This window comes from Drosophila subpulchrella, unplaced genomic scaffold (assembly GCF_014743375.2).
Source record: "Drosophila subpulchrella strain 33 F10 #4 breed RU33 unplaced genomic scaffold, RU_Dsub_v1.1 Primary Assembly Seq138, whole genome shotgun sequence".
NCBI classification, from domain to species: Eukaryota; Metazoa; Arthropoda; class Insecta; order Diptera; family Drosophilidae; genus Drosophila; species Drosophila subpulchrella.
The window spans coordinates 27,501-45,565 of record NW_023665480.1 but is presented as its reverse complement, the minus strand read 5'-3'; the positions used below and the strand labels follow the sequence as shown (position 1 = coordinate 45,565).

At 41.4% G+C, this 18,065-nt stretch overlaps 2 non-coding genes and 1 pseudogene across 2 annotated transcripts; all 3 read left to right on the top strand.

Annotated features, from left to right (window-relative positions):
- Window positions 1-291: 291 nt before the first annotated feature.
- Window positions 292-2,286, top strand: LOC119558784. Its single transcript, XR_005220433.1, has one exon. It is a non-coding gene; the product is annotated as a small subunit ribosomal RNA (ribosomal RNA).
- Window positions 2,287-2,949: 663 nt separating this feature from the next.
- On the top strand, window positions 2,950-3,129 carry LOC119558777. Its single transcript, XR_005220428.1, has one exon. It is a non-coding gene; the product is annotated as a 5.8S ribosomal RNA (ribosomal RNA).
- A 402-nt stretch (window positions 3,130-3,531) lies between these two features.
- Window positions 3,532-13,003, top strand: LOC119558780 (annotated as a pseudogene).
- The last annotated feature ends 5,062 nt before the right edge of the window (window positions 13,004-18,065 follow it).

Below are 18,065 nucleotides of genomic sequence, written 5' to 3'. Positions count from 1 at the left end.
TTGTACATGTGTGGATACAATAATGACGTATGTCGAACAAAAAAGATATTTTAGAATGAAATATGCAAATATAAAGAAAATTATTACGTATTACGAAAAAAAATATTGTGTTTTTAACATCAATAATTAAAAAACTTGTTATTATTAGTGGCGGAACAAGTATATATTGTGAAAACAACAAACGTATACGAATGCTATATAAAAATGGCCGTATTCGATAGAAAACAATCTATAAAATTTATATTGCTAATTTCTATTCAAAAATATGAATGAAATATGAATAAAAACATTATTCTGGTTGATCCTGCCAGTAGTTATATGCTTGTCTCAAAGATTAAGCCATGCATGTCTAAGTACACACGAATTAAAAGTGAAACCGCAAAAGGCTCATTATATCAGTTATGGTTCCTTAGATCGTTAACAGTTACTTGGATAACTGTGGTAATTCTAGAGCTAATACATGCAATTAAAACATGAACCTTATGGGACATGTGCTTTTATTAGGCTAAAACCAAGCGATCGCAAGATCGTTATATTGGTTGAACTCTAGATAACATGCAGATCGTATGGTCTTGTACCGACGACAGATCTTTCAAATGTCTGCCCTATCAACTTTTGATGGTAGTATCTAGGACTACCATGGTTGCAACGGGTAACGGGGAATCAGGGTTCGATTCCGGAGAGGGAGCCTGAGAAACGGCTACCACATCTAAGGAAGGCAGCAGGCGCGTAAATTACCCACTCCCAGCTCGGGGAGGTAGTGACGAAAAATAACAATACAGGACTCATATCCGAGGCCCTGTAATTGGAATGAGTACACTTTAAATCCTTTAACAAGGACCAATTGGAGGGCAAGTCTGGTGCCAGCAGCCGCGGTAATTCCAGCTCCAATAGCGTATATTAAAGTTGTTGCGGTTAAAACGTTCGTAGTTGAACTTGTGCTTCATACGGGTAGTACAACTTACAATTGTGGTTAGTACTATACCTTTATGTATGTAAGCGTATTACCGGTGGAGTTCTTACATGTGCTTAGATACTTGTATTTTTTCATATGTTCCTCCTATTTAAAAACCTGCATTAGTGCTCTTAAACGAGTGTTATTGTGGGCCGGTACAATTACTTTGAACAAATTAGAGTGCTTAAAGCAGGCTTCAAATGCCTGAATATTCTGTGCATGGGATAATGAAATAAGACCTCTGTTCTGCTTTCATTGGTTTTCAGATCAAGAGGTAATGATTAATAGAAGCAGTTTGGGGGCATTAGTATTACGACGCGAGAGGTGAAATTCTTGGACCGTCGTAAGACTAACTTAAGCGAAAGCATTTGCCAAAGATGTTTTCATTAATCAAGAACGAAAGTTAGAGGTTCGAAGGCGATCAGATACCGCCCTAGTTCTAACCATAAACGATGCCAGCTAGCAATTGGGTGTAGCTACTTTTATGGCTCTCTCAGTCGCTTCCCGGGAAACCAAAGCTTTTGGGCTCCGGGGGAAGTATGGTTGCAAAGCTGAAACTTAAAGGAATTGACGGAAGGGCACCACCAGGAGTGGAGCCTGCGGCTTAATTTGACTCAACACGGGAAAACTTACCAGGTCCGAACATAAGTGTGTAAGACAGATTGATAGCTCTTTCTCGAATCTATGGGTGGTGGTGCATGGCCGTTCTTAGTTCGTGGAGTGATTTGTCTGGTTAATTCCGATAACGAACGAGACTCAAATATATTAAATAGATATCTTCAGGATTATGGTGTTGAAGCTTATATAGCCTTCATTCATGGTGGCAGTAAAATGTTTATTGTGTTTGAATGTGTTTATATAAGTGGAGCCGTACCTGTTGGTTTGTCCCATTATAAGGACACTAGCTTCTTAAATGGACAAATTGCGTCTAGCAATAATGAGATTGAGCAATAACAGGTCTGTGATGCCCTTAGATGTCCTGGGCTGCACGCGCGCTACAATGAAAGTATCAACGTGTATTTCCTAGACCGAGAGGTCCGGGTAAACCGCTGAACCACTTTCATGCTTGGGATTGTGAACTGAAACTGTTCACATGAACTTGGAATTCCCAGTAAGTGTGAGTCATTAACTCGCATTGATTACGTCCCTGCCCTTTGTACACACCGCCCGTCGCTACTACCGATTGAATTATTTAGTGAGGTCTCCGGACGTGATCACTGTGACGCCTTGTGTGTTACGGTTGTTTCGCAAAAGTTGACCGAACTTGATTATTTAGAGGAAGTAAAAGTCGTAACAAGGTTTCCGTAGGTGAACCTGCGGAAGGATCATTATTGTTTAATATCCTTACCGTTAATAAAAAAATTTGTTTTTATTATAATAATATAATATATTATAGTAATACAAATAAAATATAAATTGCCAAAAATATGATCTTTTATAGATCAAATATAAAATTTCGAACAAGCAAATCGAAATAATAATTGTAATAATAAATATATTATTGCATTAAATAAGAGATAAATAAATAAGCAAAAGCAAACAAATAACAAAATTCGAACAAGCAAATCGAAATTATTAAATTTATTTAATATTATTATTATATTGTTATATTAAATGCAATTAATTAATAAAACACTGTGTGTATATGGACCATAATATACACGCGTTGCGATATGTATTGTTCATCTCAGTTATGCGCATACATTGGATAATGCAAACAACCTAAAATGTACAATGTTTGTACCTGATTATTACAGGTTAATGTTTTATATAAATTTCAATATATATCGCTAAAAAAAAGTATTAATACCGTAAATGCCATTTAAAAAATACTTGATATATTATTGGTTATATGAAACTAAGACATTTCGCAGCATTCGTTTTAGGTATAAAAATCAATTTATTGAAGGAATTGATATATGCCAGTAAAATGGTGTATTTTTAATTTCTTTCAATAAAAACATATATGACAAAATTACCAAAACCAATATATAAACTCTAAGCGGTGGATCACTCGGCTCATGGGTCGATGAAGAACGCAGCAAACTGTGCGTCATCGTGTGAACTGCAGGACACATTGAACATCGACATTTTGAACGCATATCGCAGTCCATGCTGTTATGTACTTTAATTAATTTTATAGTGCTGCTTGGACTACATATGGTTGAGGGTTGTAAGACTATGCTAATTAAGTTGTTTATATAAATTTTATAATGAAATTTTATAAGCATATGGTATATTATTGGATAATAATAATTTAATTATTATATTATTCATAATATTAACAAATATATGAAAAACATTATCTCACATTAGTAAATAATTTGAATGTGAAAAACGAAGAGAAATATTTTCTTTTTCAATCAAATAATACTGAGAAATGTCTAGCATAAAAAATTTATCTAGAATTGTCTCTTATTAAAGATTAGTAAATAGAAAGCCGTTGACAATATTATTATTCTTCGTTGATTCGTTAGACCAAACAAATGCCATACAAATATATAAAATATATAACGAATTTAATAAAATGTTTTTATCATTATATATAAAGAATTAATTGCAAAAAAAGTTATACACAACCTCAACTCATATGGGACTACCCCCTGAATTTAAGCATATTAATTAGGGGAGGAAAAGAAACTAACCAGGATTTCTTAGTAGCGGCGAGCGAAAAGAAATCAGTTCAGCACTAAGTCACTTTGTCTATATGGCAAATGTGAGATGCAGTGTATGGAGCGTCCATATTCTAGTATGAGAAATTAACGATTTAAGTCCTTCTTAAATGAGGCCATTTACCCATAGAGGGTGCCAGGCCCGTATAACGTTAATGATTACTAGATGATGTTTCCAAAGAGTCGTGTTGCTTGATAGTGCAGCACTAAGTGGGTGGTAAACTCCATCTAAAACTAAATATAACCATGAGACCGATAGTAACAAGTACCGTGAGGGAAAGTTGAAAAGAACTCTGAATAGAGAGTTAAACAGTACGTGAAACTGCTTAGAGGTTAAGCCCGATGAACCTGAATATCCGTTATGGAAAATTCATCATTAAAATTGTAATATTTAAACAATATTATGATAATAGTGTGCATTTTTTCCATATAAGGACAATTGTAATCTATTAGCATACAAAATTTATCATAAAATATAACTTATAGTTTATTCAAATTAATTTGCTTGCATTTTAACACAGAATAAATGTTATTAATTTGATAAAGTGCTGATAGATTTATATGAATACAGTGCGTTAATTTTTCGGAATTATATAATGGCATAATTATCATTGATTTTTGTGTTTATTATATGCACTTGTATGATTAACAATGCGAAAGATTCAGGATACCTTCGGGACCCGTCTTGAAACACGGACCAAGGAGTCTAACATATGTGCAAGTTATTGGGATATAAACCTAATAGCGTAATTAACTTGACTAATAATGGGATTAGTTTTTTAACTATTTATAGCTAATTAACACAATCCCGGGGCGTTCTATATAGTTATGTATAATGATATTTATATTATTTATGCCTCTAACTGGAACGTACCTTGAGCATATATGCTGTGACCCGAAAGATGGTGAACTATACTTGATCAGGTTGAAGTCAGGGGAAACCCTGATGGAAGACCGAAACAGTTCTGACGTGCAAATCGATTGTCAGAATTGAGTATAGGGGCGAAAGACCAATCGAACCATCTAGTAGCTGGTTCCTTCCGAAGTTTCCCTCAGGATAGCTGGTGCATTTTAATGTTATATAAAATAATCTTATCTGGTAAAGCGAATGATTAGAGGCCTTAGGGTCGAAACGATCTTAACCTATTCTCAAACTTTAAATGGGTAAGAACCTTAACTTTCTTGATATGAAGTTCAAGGTTATGATATAATGTGCCCAGTGGGCCACTTTTGGTAAGCAGAACTGGCGCTGTGGGATGAACCAAACGTAATGTTACGGTGCCCAAATTAACAACTCATGCAGATACCATGAAAGGCGTTGGTTGCTTAAAACAGCAGGACGGTGATCATGGAAGTCGAAATCCGCTAAGGAGTGTGTAACAACTCACCTGCCGAAGCAACTAGCCCTTAAAATGGATGGCGCTTAAGTTGTATACCTATACATTACCGCTAAAGTAGATGATTTATATTACTTGTGATATAAATTTTGAAACTTTAGTGAGTAGGAAGGTACAATGGTATGCGTAGAAGTGTTTGGCGTAAGCCTGCATGGAGCTGCCATTGGTACAGATCTTGGTGGTAGTAGCAAATAATCGAATGAGACCTTGGAGGACTGAAGTGGAGAAGGGTTTCGTGTGAACAGTGGTTGATCACGAGTTAGTCGGTCCTAAGTTCAAGGCGAAAGCCGAAAATTTTCAAGTAAAACACAAATGCCATACAAATATAATTATATTATATAAATCAAGCTAATTAATATACTTGAATAATTTTGAACGAAAGGGAATACGGTTCCAATTCCGTAACCTGTTGAGTATCCGTTTGTTATTAAATATGGGCCTCGTGCTCATCCTGGCAACAGGAACGACCATAAAGAAGCCGTCGAGAGATATCGGAAGAGTTTTCTTTTCTGTTTTATAGCCGTACTACCATGGAAGTCTTTCGCAGAGAGATATGGTAGATGGGCTAGAAGAGCATGACATATACTGTTGTGTCGATATTTTCTCCTCGGACCTTGAAAATTTATGGTGGGGACACGCAAACTTCTCAACAGGCCGTACCAATATCCGCAGCTGGTCTCCAAGGTGAAGAGTCTCTAGTCGATAGAATAATGTAGGTAAGGGAAGTCGGCAAATTAGATCCGTAACTTCGGGATAAGGATTGGCTCTGAAGATTGAGATAGTCGGGCTTGATTGGGAAACAATAACATGGTTTATGTGCTCGTTCTGGGTAAATAGAGTGTCTGGCATTTATGTTGGTCACTTGTTCCCCGGATAGTTTAGTTACGTAGCCAATTGTGGAACTTTCTTGCTAAAATTTTTAAGAATACTAATTGGGTTAAACCAATTAGTTCTTATTAATTATAACGATTATCAATTAACAATCAATTCAGAACTGGCACGGACTTGGGGAATCCGACTGTCTAATTAAAACAAAGCATTGTGATGGCCCTAGCGGGTGTTGACACAATGTGATTTCTGCCCAGTGCTCTGAATGTCAAAGTGAAGAAATTCAAGTAAGCGCGGGTCAACGGCGGGAGTAACTATGACTCTCTTAAGGTAGCCAAATGCCTCGTCATCTAATTAGTGACGCGCATGAATGGATTAACGAGATTCCTACTGTCCCTATCTACACACAGTCGGTGTTTGGTTGCTCGCGAGAACAGACGTGTTTTTCCGTACGCTCCGCGAGTAAAGTGCATTTAGGCAGTAAAAACAACAGGTACATTGTTGAAAATAGTGCGAAAATTCGTGTTTCGTGCTTGCGAACACAGTGCGTGTGTTTTCCGTTTGAAATTCTGCGGAAATCGGGCGATATTCGCGTTTTTCTTTTTGGAAATTTTCCATTAAGACACGTGTGTCGCGAGAGAGGCGCTCTCTCGAGAGAGGCGTTTGCCTAATTTAGGCACATTTTGTCGCCCACAGCTGTGCGGTTTGTGTCTCCGCTGAACTTGGATCAGCTGATCAGCTGACCGAGCTTTTGAGAACCAGCTGATAGGAAGGGGTAAGTCTCGAATATCAAAGAGCTTACTTAGTAAGGCCGATAACCGGCAGATGGCGCCACCAAAAATGGTGGTCGACGAGTCCGGGAGCGAAAGTGCGAGCAGCCGTGGAAGCAGCTCGGGCAGAGGGCGCGCCAGAGGCAAGCGCAACAAAGCGCCGCTGAGGGAGGCCTCGAGGTGCAAAGTGTTGGCGCTGGATGCAACCGCCGCTGCCCCTGCCGACGCCTTTGCCGCTGCCCCCGCCGCTGCCCCCGCCGCTGACGCTGCCGCAGTCGCAGCCGCTGCCGCTGCCGCAGCCGCTGCCGCTGCCGCCGCCGCTGCCCCCGCCGCTGCCCCCGCCGCTGCCCCCGCCGACGCTGCCACAGTCGCAGCCGCTGCTGATGGAGGGACCTTCGTCGTGCCAGCCAGCATAGAGAAATCCTTCTCGGACAGGGAATGGAGGGGAAACGGAGCCGTTGCTGCCGAGATGGGCGACATCCGTGCGGATATCCTGAGGATGTCCCACGTAGCGAGCCCTACCGTGAGCATTAAGACGCAGTTGTTGGCAAACCGCTACGAGGAGGTCGTCGGAGCCCTGCTGATCCGCATCGGAGTGCTGGAGGATCGCTTGAAGAGGCAGACACCGGTCGCCTCGGCCGCCTCATATGCAGCCACCGCTGCTAGAGGCGCGCACCTAGTCGCCTCACCTGCTGCCCCTGTTGCCCCCCTTGCCCCCGTACCCGCACCGCGGAAGATTCGGGAGACATGGTCGGCTGTCGTTGCGTGCGACGACCCGGCCCTGTCAGGCAGGCAAATCGCTGAGAAGATCCGCAAGGAGGTAGCGCCCGCTCTGGGCGTACGAGTACACGAGGTGCGTGAGCTGAAGCGGGGCGGCGCGATCATTCGCACGCCTTCGCAGGCGGAGATGACGAAGGTCGTCGCCTCCGCAAAGTTCGCCGAGGTGGGCCTGAAGGTGTCGAGGAACACCGCTGCGAAGCCGCGTGTTACGGTCCAGGATGTGGACACCTCCGTGGGACCGGACGAGTTTATGATGGAGCTCAGGGAGAAGAACTTCGAAGAGATGAGCCTCAAGGAGTTCCAGAAGGCGGTTGTCCTGGCGACCAAGCCCTGGTCAGCTGCTGACGGTGCCACAATCAATGTGACGCTGGAGGTAGACGACCAGGCGCTGGCCGTTCTCGAGGGCGGGAGAGTATACATTAAGTGGTTTTCCTACCGCTGCCGCTCTCAGGTGCGAACCTACGCGTGCCACCGATGCCTTGGCTTTGACCACAAGGTCAATGAGTGTCGGTACGCCCGAGAGAAGCAGGTCTGCCGCCAGTGCGGACAGAACGACCACGTCGCGGCGAAGTGCAGAAATGCGGTGGACTGCCGCAACTGCCGTCACAAGGGTATGCCCTCGGGGCATTATATGCTTTCGGGTGGCTGCCCGATATACGGCGCGCTGCTAGCCAGGGTGCAAGCTAGACATTGATAATGTTTAGCTTCATCCAAGCGAATTGTGGTCGAGGCCGTTGCGCTGTCATCGAGCTTGCCAAGCAGATGAGAGATGCTGGCCACCTGTTCGCACTAGTCCAGGAGCCCTACGTGGACGCTGGCAAGCGACTCACTGGACTGCCTGGAGGAATGAGGATATTCGCCGATAGGAGGAAGAAAGCTGCCATCATCGTGGACGACCCATCTGCCATCTGCATGCCCATCGAGGCTTTGACGACGGACTACGGAGTGTGCGTGAGTGTCACAGGAAGATATGGCACAATCTTTCTGGCCTCCGTATACTGCCAGCATCTAGCTGCTCTGGAGCCCTACACTGACTACCTGGATACGGTTCTGCTATTAGCTAGCAGAACACCGACAATCCTCGGACTTGATGCTAACGCAGTCTCCCCTATGTGGTTCAGCAAATCCCCAGACAACTCTGGAGACCGCCTGAACCGCGAACGGGGACAGCTCATGAACGAGTGGATAATCGCAAGCGGTGCCAGTGTACTGAATACGGCCAGCCAGGTGTTCACGTTCGATAATCACCGCTCTAGAAGTGATATCGACGTGACCTTCGCCAACGAAGCGGCGCGAGTATGGGCAACCTACGATTGGAGAGTTGACTTCTGGGAGCTGAGTGACCACAACATTATCACTGTTGAGGTTACTCCAGATCCGAGCAGTACCGTTGAGAGCCTAGCTCCGGTACCGCAATGGAAGCTCTCCAATGCAAGTTGGCGAAGATTCAGTGTAGAGTTAAGGAGTGCAGCACAGAGTCTCGAGGAACTGGAGGAATCGCCGTTGGACGACCATGTGTCTGCCCTTCGCTCCATCGTACACGATGTGTGCGACAGGGTGATAGGGCGCAGGATACCTGCAGCGAGGGGAAACGTAATATGGTGGAATCCTGAGCTGAGTACCAAGCGCCAAGAGGTCCGGAGACTGAGGCGTAGGCTGCAGGCAGCTCGCCGGAGTGGCACCGACGATGCTGAGCAACTTGCCGCTGGACTGAGATTTGCCTCAGGCCAGTACAAGAAGCTTATCTTGACGACAAAGGAGCAAAACTGGCGGGACTTCGTGGGACGGCACAAGGATGATCCATGGGGGCACGTATACCGAATATGCCGAGGCCGGAAGAAGACAGCCGATCTCGGATGTCTCCGGTCGAACGGCGCGCTTTCCGTAACTTGGCACGACTGCGCAAGTGTGCTTCTCCGCAACTTTTTCCCTGTTGCGGAGTCGACGACACGAGAAGACATACCCCCTGGTGCCCCACCGATCCTCGAAGCCTTCGAGGTGGCAACCAGCGTCGCGAGGCTGAGAAGCCGGCGATCGCCGGGTATGGATGGCATCACGGGCGGTATTGTCAAGGAGGTATGGCGTGCCATCCCTCAGCACCTGACGAAGCTGTACTCTCGGTGCATCTCGGAAGGATACTTTCCGGCCGAGTGGAAGCACCCGAGAGTGATACCGCTGGTAAAGGGGCCAGATAAGGACAGGAGCGATCCTGCCTCTTATCGCGGCATATGCCTTTTGCCAGTGTTCGGAAAGGCGCTTGAGGGAATCATGGTGAATCGGCTGAAGGATGTGCTACCGGATGGCTGCAGATGGCAATTCGGATTCAGGCCTGGACGCTGCGTGGAGGATGCGTGGATGCACGCCAAAAACACCGTCGCCAACAGTCGCGAGAGGAGGGTCCTTGGAATCTTTGTCGATTTCAAGGGAGCCTTCGACAACGTGGAGTGGAGTGCGGTGCTGGATCGGCTTGTCGACGTAGGCTGTCGAGAAATCGACTTGTGGAAAAGCTATTTTTCCGGCCGTAGCGCAAGCATCATCAGCAGGTATGAAGCAGCCACAGTTGCGGTTACACGGGGCTGCCCGCAAGGGTCCGTCAGTGGTCCATTTATTTGGAATTTACTGATGGATGTGCTGCTTCAGCGCTTGGAGCCACATTGTGCTCTGAGCGCGTTTGCAGATGATCTTCTGCTTTTCGTCGACGGAATTCCCGTGCCGATCTGGAGCGGAAGGGCGAGCAGTTGATGGACATCGTGGGAGCCTGGGGAGCTGAGGTTGGAGTGAGTGTGTCAACCAGCAAGACGGCAATAATGTTGCTGAAAGGACAGCTTTCACGCACGAGGAGACCGACGGTACGGTTTGCTGGAGCAAGCCTGCCTTACGTCACCAAATGCCGGTACCTTGGCATCTTAGTCGGCGAGCGGTTGAGTTTTCTCCCGCATATCTCTGCTCTCAGAGATCGGCTGGCTGGAGTTGCCGGAGGACTAGCGCGGGTGCTTCGAGTCGATTGGGGGCTCAGCTCCCGTGCTAAGAGGACGATTTACAGCGGACTCATGGTCCCCTGTGCACTCTTTGGTGCCTCGGTCTGGTACAAGGCGGCGAGTAGGGGCAAGTCCCTTAAACTCCTCACCTCGTGCCAGAGGTCCATCCTTTTAGGATGCCTACCGGTATGCCGCACAGTGTCCACGGTGGCACTGCAGGTGCTTGCTGGTGCTCCTCCAATGGATCTGGATGCTCACAGGATCGCCGTGAAGTTCAAGCTGAGGAAGGATGTCCCCCTGGATGAGAGCGACTGGCTCCACGGACAGGACCTGTCCGTGTTGGACTGGAAAGCTAAGATGGCGCTGCTAGACGAACGTCTGCTAAATGAGTGGCAACTCAGATGGGATCGCGCGGAACACGGCTCCGTGACTCGCGAGTTTTTCCCAGAGGCCAGCGTTCGTCTACAAGAGGAAAGACTTTGTCTTTACCCTCAAAGCCGGATTCTTGCTGACAGGACACGGGTCGATGAACGCATTTCTGCAAGGCAGGACCCTCAGCACCACGACCGCATGCTCATGTGGCGTGGCAAGAGAGGACTGGCGCCACATACTGTGTGAATGCCGCCTGTACAACGATTTGCGGGACCTGGATGCCCTTGGAGTCGTTCGAGACCAGGGAAGATGGATCGTCGCGGGAGTAGTCGAGACCCCAGAACGGATGCGTCTCCTAGGAGTTTTTTGCCGATGCTGCCTTCTCGAGGCGAAGGATGGATGCGACGAGGGAGGAACCACAGGCGCCGGGACGTTAGTCCCACACCTCTTTTGCCGTGTGGTAGCGGCGAAGAATACTGCCACAGCCTGCCATAGCTTGTCGTAGGAGGCGACTAATATGGCAATGGTTGCCCCATCCGAGCTTGTCGGAGCTGAAGGGGTGAGGCTCACCGAGCCTGTAATTTCGGTACCACGGGTTGAGCAGCTCCAAGGCTGCTCATTGAGGTTGGCCCCCTTGTGGGAGTATCGTGGTGGCTGTGGTTGACACCTATATCGCGGGTAGAGTCCTCGGGCTCGACGTGGATGTTGCGTTATACAACTCGGGTGCTGTGACCCACAGAACAGTAGAGATTTTAGATAGATCTCGCCCTACGCAAGGGGGAGTGCTTGCCCGACAAGTAAGTACTCGAATTGCTACTGGGGTGGATGCTATGTACATAGCTATAGCTTCTAGTCCGGGGCGTTGGTCTGGCGCTTAACCTAGACCCGTGCATTATATACTCACTTGTGGGTATATTAGAATGCCGTGGTTGTAATCCCTTCATTGTGGAACACGCCACGTAAAACAAGTTCGGAGGGATCCGAGACACACCTGTCCCTATCTACTATCTAGCGAAACCACAGCCAAGGGAACGGGCTTGGAATAATTAGCGGGGAAAGAAGACCCTTTTGAGCTTGACTCTAATCTGGCAGTGTAAGGAGACATAAGAGGTGTAGAATAAGTGGGAGATATTAGACTTCGGTTTGGTATCGCCAATGAAATACCACTACTCTTATTGTTTCCTTACTTACTTGATTAAATGGAACGTGTATCATTTCCTAGCCATTATACGGATATATTTATTATATCTTATGGTATTGGGTTTTGATGCAAGCTTCTTGATCAAAGTATCACGAGTTTGTTATATAATCGCAAACAAATTCTTTAATAAAACGGTGCATTTATGTATTTTTGATTTGAAAATTTGGTATAACTCCAATTACTCAGGTATGATCCAATTCAAGGACATTGCCAGGTAGGGAGTTTGACTGGGGCGGTACATCTCTCAAATAATAACGGAGGTGTCCCAAGGCCAGCTCAGTGCGGACAGAAACCACACATAGAGCAAAAGGGCAAATGCTGACTTGATCTCGGTGTTCAGTACACACAGGGACAGCAAAAGCTCGGCCTATCGATCCTTTTGGTTTAAAGAGTTTTTAACAAGAGGTGTCAGAAAAGTTACCATAGGGATAACTGGCTTGTGGCGGCCAAGCGTTCATAGCGACGTCGCTTTTTGATCCTTCGATGTCGGCTCTTCCTATCATTGTGAAGCAAAATTCACCAAGCGTTGGATTGTTCACCCATGCAAGGGAACGTGAGCTGGGTTTAGACCGTCGTGAGACAGGTTAGTTTTACCCTACTAATGACAAAACGTTGTTGCGACAGCATTCCTGCGTAGTACGAGAGGAACCGCAGGTACGGACCAATGGCACAATACTTGTTCGAGCGAACAGTGGTATGACGCTACGTCCGTTGGATTATGCCTGAACGCCTCTAAGGTCGTATCCGTGCTGGACTGCAATGATAAATAAGGGGCAATTTGCATTGTATGGCTTTCTAAACCATTTAAAGTTTATAATTTACTTTATAAACGACAATGGATGTGATGCCAATGTAATTTGTAACATAGTAAATTGGGAGGATCTTTGATCACCTGATGCCGCGCTAGTTACATATAAAAGCATTATTTAATACAATGACAAAGCCTAGAATCAATTGTAAACGACTTTTGTAACAGGCAAGGTGTTGTAAGTGGTTGAGCAGCTGCCATACTGCGATCCACTGAAGCTTATCCTTTGCTTGATGATTCGATAATAAAGATGTTGCAAGCGGGCATAATCATTATGCTTGCTTGCAGCATCGCACGCCACTTTGTTTGTGGTGTGTAAGGTAGGGAAGAAGAAATATAAAAGACCTAAATTGGAAACATCAATATATAAGTAAATATTGAACAAACAAAATGTATCGTCATCTTATTAGTGACGCGATGATAAAGTGGCAAACATATTCCATGTATAAATATTCCTATGGTATTAAAATTCAAGTAAAGAGGACATATATAAAAGTTTGTATATATGGTTCATTCAATGGTAGCAGCGGTTGGTTGGTTGGTGTCTGCTCCTCTTATTGTTCAAAACTTATGTTATGGTAGCAAGTCTATATCGTCATATTATTAGTGAAGCGAAAAAGTAGTGGCAAAACATATTCCATGTATAAATAAATATTCCTATGGTATTGAAATTCAAGTAAAGAGGCCATTCAAGTAAGAGGACTTATATAAATATAAGTATATATAATGGTAGCAGCGCGGTTGGTTGGTTGGTGTGTCTGCTCCTCTTATTGTTCAAAACTTATGTTATGGTAGCAAGACTGTATCGTCATATTATTAGTGACGCGAAAAAGTAGTGGCAAAACATATTCCATGTATAAATATTCCTATGGTATTGAAATTCAACTAAAGAGGACATATAAAATTACTATCAATGGTAGCAGTGGTTGGTTGGTTGGTGGTTGGTTGGCGGCTGCTCCTATTATTGTTCAAGACTTATGTTATGGTAGCAAGTCTGTATCGTCATATTAATTATTAGTGACGCGAAAAAGTAGTGGAAATCATATTCCATGTATAAATAGATTCCTATGGTAATGAAATTTTCAAGTAAAGAGAGGACCATTCAAGTAAGAGGACATATAAAAAGTAAGTATATGTTCCTCCAATGGTAGCAGTGGTTGGTTGGTTGGCGGCTGATCCTCTTATTGTTCAAAACTTATTTTATCAATATGAGTTTGGCAATACAATAAAGAAGACCAATCTAATCCATATAAAACTAAATGTATTATATGGATATGCTTAGGAAACCCATATATTCATAAAAAAAAATTATGTATAGAAAATTATACATATATCTTTTATATAAATGAATCGTATGGATATCGCCTTATGGTAGGTATAATAACTTTTTAAGGCATAATAATGTATAATATAGAAAATATACATTGAAATATAAATGCATTTTTATAGATATGGCGGCATATAAGTGCCATATACACAAGAATAAATAATAGAATTTACCAATATATAATTAAAATGAGATATATAAACCTAGTGAGGGGCTGCACTAGTATATGAATCGTATGGATATGGCTTATAGGTATAATACCTATAAGGCATAATAATGTATAATATAATAAATATAAATTAAGATATGAATGAATTATATAAATATGGCATAGAAATGCCATATACATACATAAGAATAAATGGTAGAATTTACCCATATATCACTGAAACACGATATATAAACCTAATGATAGCTGGCACTAGTACTGTAAACATGCACGCAATAGTGCGTGGGGTAAAAAACTACTATAGGGAGGTGGTCGTTGGCGGGCCCCTCCTCGTATTGGTCAAAACTTATGTTATGCATATGAATTTGTCAATACTATATAGAACGCCAAGCATATCCATATAAACTATGGATATGCATAGAAATCCATACAAAAGTAAAAAAAAATTATGTATAGAAAAATATACATATATTTATATAAGTGAATCGTATGGATATGGCTTATAGGTATAATACCTATAAGGCATAATAATGTATAACAAGTAAATATACATTGAAATGTGAATGCATTGTATGGATATGGCATATAAATGCCATATATATAGAAATAAATTGTATATCAATGATATAACAATTATAAACCTAGTGAGGGGCGGCACTAGTGAATGAATCGTATGGATATGGCTTATAGGTATAATACCTATAAGGCATAATAATGTATAATATAATAAATATACATTAAGATATGAATGGATTGTATAAATATGGCATAGAAATGCCATATACATAAGAATAAATGGTAGAATTTACCCATATATCACTGAAACACGATATATAAACCTAGTGATAGCTGGCACTAGTACTGTAAACAGGCACGCAATAGTGCGTGGGGTAAAAAACTACTATAGGGAGGTGGTCGTTGGCGGGCCCCTCCTCGTATTGGTCAAAACTTATGTTATGCATATGAATTTGTCAATACTATATAGAACGCCAAGCATATCCATATAAACTATGGATATGCATAGAAATCCATACAAAAGTAAAAAAAAATTATGTATAGAAAAATATACATATATTTATATAAGTGAATCGTATGGATATGGCTTATAGGTATAATACCTATAAGGCATAATAATGTATAACAAGTAAATATACATTGAAATGTGAATGCATTGTATGGATATGGCATATAAATGCCATATATATAGAAATAAATTGTATATCAATGATATAACAATTATAAACCTAGTGAGGGGCGGCACTAGTGAATGAATCGTATGGATATGGCTTATAGGTATAATACCTATAAGGCATAATAATGTATAATATAATAAATATACATTAAGATATGAATGGATTGTATAAATATGGCATAGAAATGCCATATACATAAGAATAAATGGTAGAATTTACCCATATATCACTGAAACACGATATATAAACCTAGTGATAGCTGGCACTAGTACTGTAAACAGGCACGCAATAGTGCGTGGGGTAAAAAAACTACTATAGGGAGGTGGTCGTTGGCGGGCCCCTCCTCGTATTGGTCAAAACTTATGTTATGCATATGAATTTGTCAATACTATATAGAACGCCAAGCATATCCATATAAACTATGGATATGCATAGAAAACCATACAAAAGTAAAAAAAAATTATGTATAGAAAAATATACATATATTTATATAAGTGAATCGTATGGATATGGCTTATAGGTATAATACCTATAAGGCATAATAATGTATAACAAGTAAATATACATTGAAATGTGAATGCATTGTATGGATATGGCATATAAATGCCATATATATAGAAATAAATTGTATATCAATGATATAACAATTATAAACCTAGTGAGGGGCGGCACTAGTGAATGAATCGTATGGATATGGCTTATAGGTATAATACCTATAAGGCATAATAATGTATAATATAATAAATATACATTAAGATATGAATGGATTGTATAAATATGGCATAGAAATGCCATATACATAAGAATAAATGGTAGAATTTACCCATATATCACTGAAACACGATATATAAACCTAGTGATAGCTGGCACTAGTACTGTAAACAGGCACGCAATAGTGCGTGGGGTAAAAAACTACTATAGGGAGGTGGTCGTTGGCGGGCCCCTCCTCGTATTGGTCAAAACTTATGTTATGCATATGAATTTGTCAATACTATATAGAACGCCAAGCATATCCATATAAACTATGGATATGCATAGAAAACCATACAAAAGTAAAAAAAATTATGTATAGAAAAATATACATATATTTATATAAGTGAATCGTATGGATATGGCTTATAGGTATAATAACCTATAAGGCATAATAATGTATAACAAGTAAATATACATTGAAATGTGAATGCATTGTATGGATATGGCATATAAATGCCATATATATAGAAATAAATTGTATATCAATGATATAACAATTATAAACCTAGTGAGGGGCGGCACTAGTGAATGAATCGTATGGATATGGCTTATAGGTATAATACCTATAAGGCATAATAATGTATAATATAATAAATATACATTAAGATATGAATGGATTGTATAAATATGGCATAGAAATGCCATATACATAAGAATAAATGGTAGAATTTACCCATATATCACTGAAACACGATATATAAACCTAGTGATAGCTGGCACTAGTACTGTAAACAGGCACGCAATAGTGCGTGGGGTAAAAAACTACTATAGGGAGGTGGTCGTTGGCGGGCCCCTCCTCGTATTGGTCAAAACTTATGTTATGCATATGAATTTGTCAATACTATATAGAACGCCAAGCATATCCATATAAACTATGGATATGCATAGAAATCCATACAAAAGTAAAAAAAAATTATGTATAGAAAAAAATATACATATATTTATATAAGTGAATCGTATGGATATGGCTTATAGGTATAATACCTATAAGGCATAATAATGTATAACAAGTAAATATACATTGAAATGTGAATGCATTGTATGGATATGGCATATAAATGCCATATATATAGAAATAAATTGTATATCAATGATATAACAATTATAAACCTAGTGAGGGGCGGCACTAGTGAATGAATCGTATGGATATGGCTTATAGGTATAATACCTATAAGGCATAATAATGTATAATATAATAAATATACATTAAGATATGAATGGATTGTATAAATATGGCATAGAAATGCCATATACATAAGAATAAATGGTAGAATTTACCCATATATCACTGAAACACGATATATAAACCTAGTGATAGCTGGCACTAGTACTGTAAACAGGCACGCAATAGTGCGTGGGGTAAAAAACTACTATAGGGAGGTGGTCGTTGGCGGGCCCCTCCTCGTATTGGTCAAAACTTATGTTATGCATATGAATTTGTCAATACTATATAGAACGCCAAGCATATCCATATAAACTATGGATATGCATAGAAATCCATACAAAAATAAAAAAAAATTATGTATAGAAAAATATACATATATTTATATAAGTGAATCGTATGGATATGGCTTATAGGTATAATACCTATAAGGCATAATAATGTATAACAAGTAAATATACATTGAAATGTGAATGCATTGTATGGATATGGCATATAAATGCCATATATATAGAAATAAATTGTATATCAATGATATAACAATTATAAACCTAGTGAGGGGCGGCACTAGTGAATGAATCGTATGGATATGGCTTATAGGTATAATACCTATAAGGCATAATAATGTATAATATAATAAATATACATTAAGATATGAATGGATTGTATAAATATGGCATAGAAATGCCATATACATAAG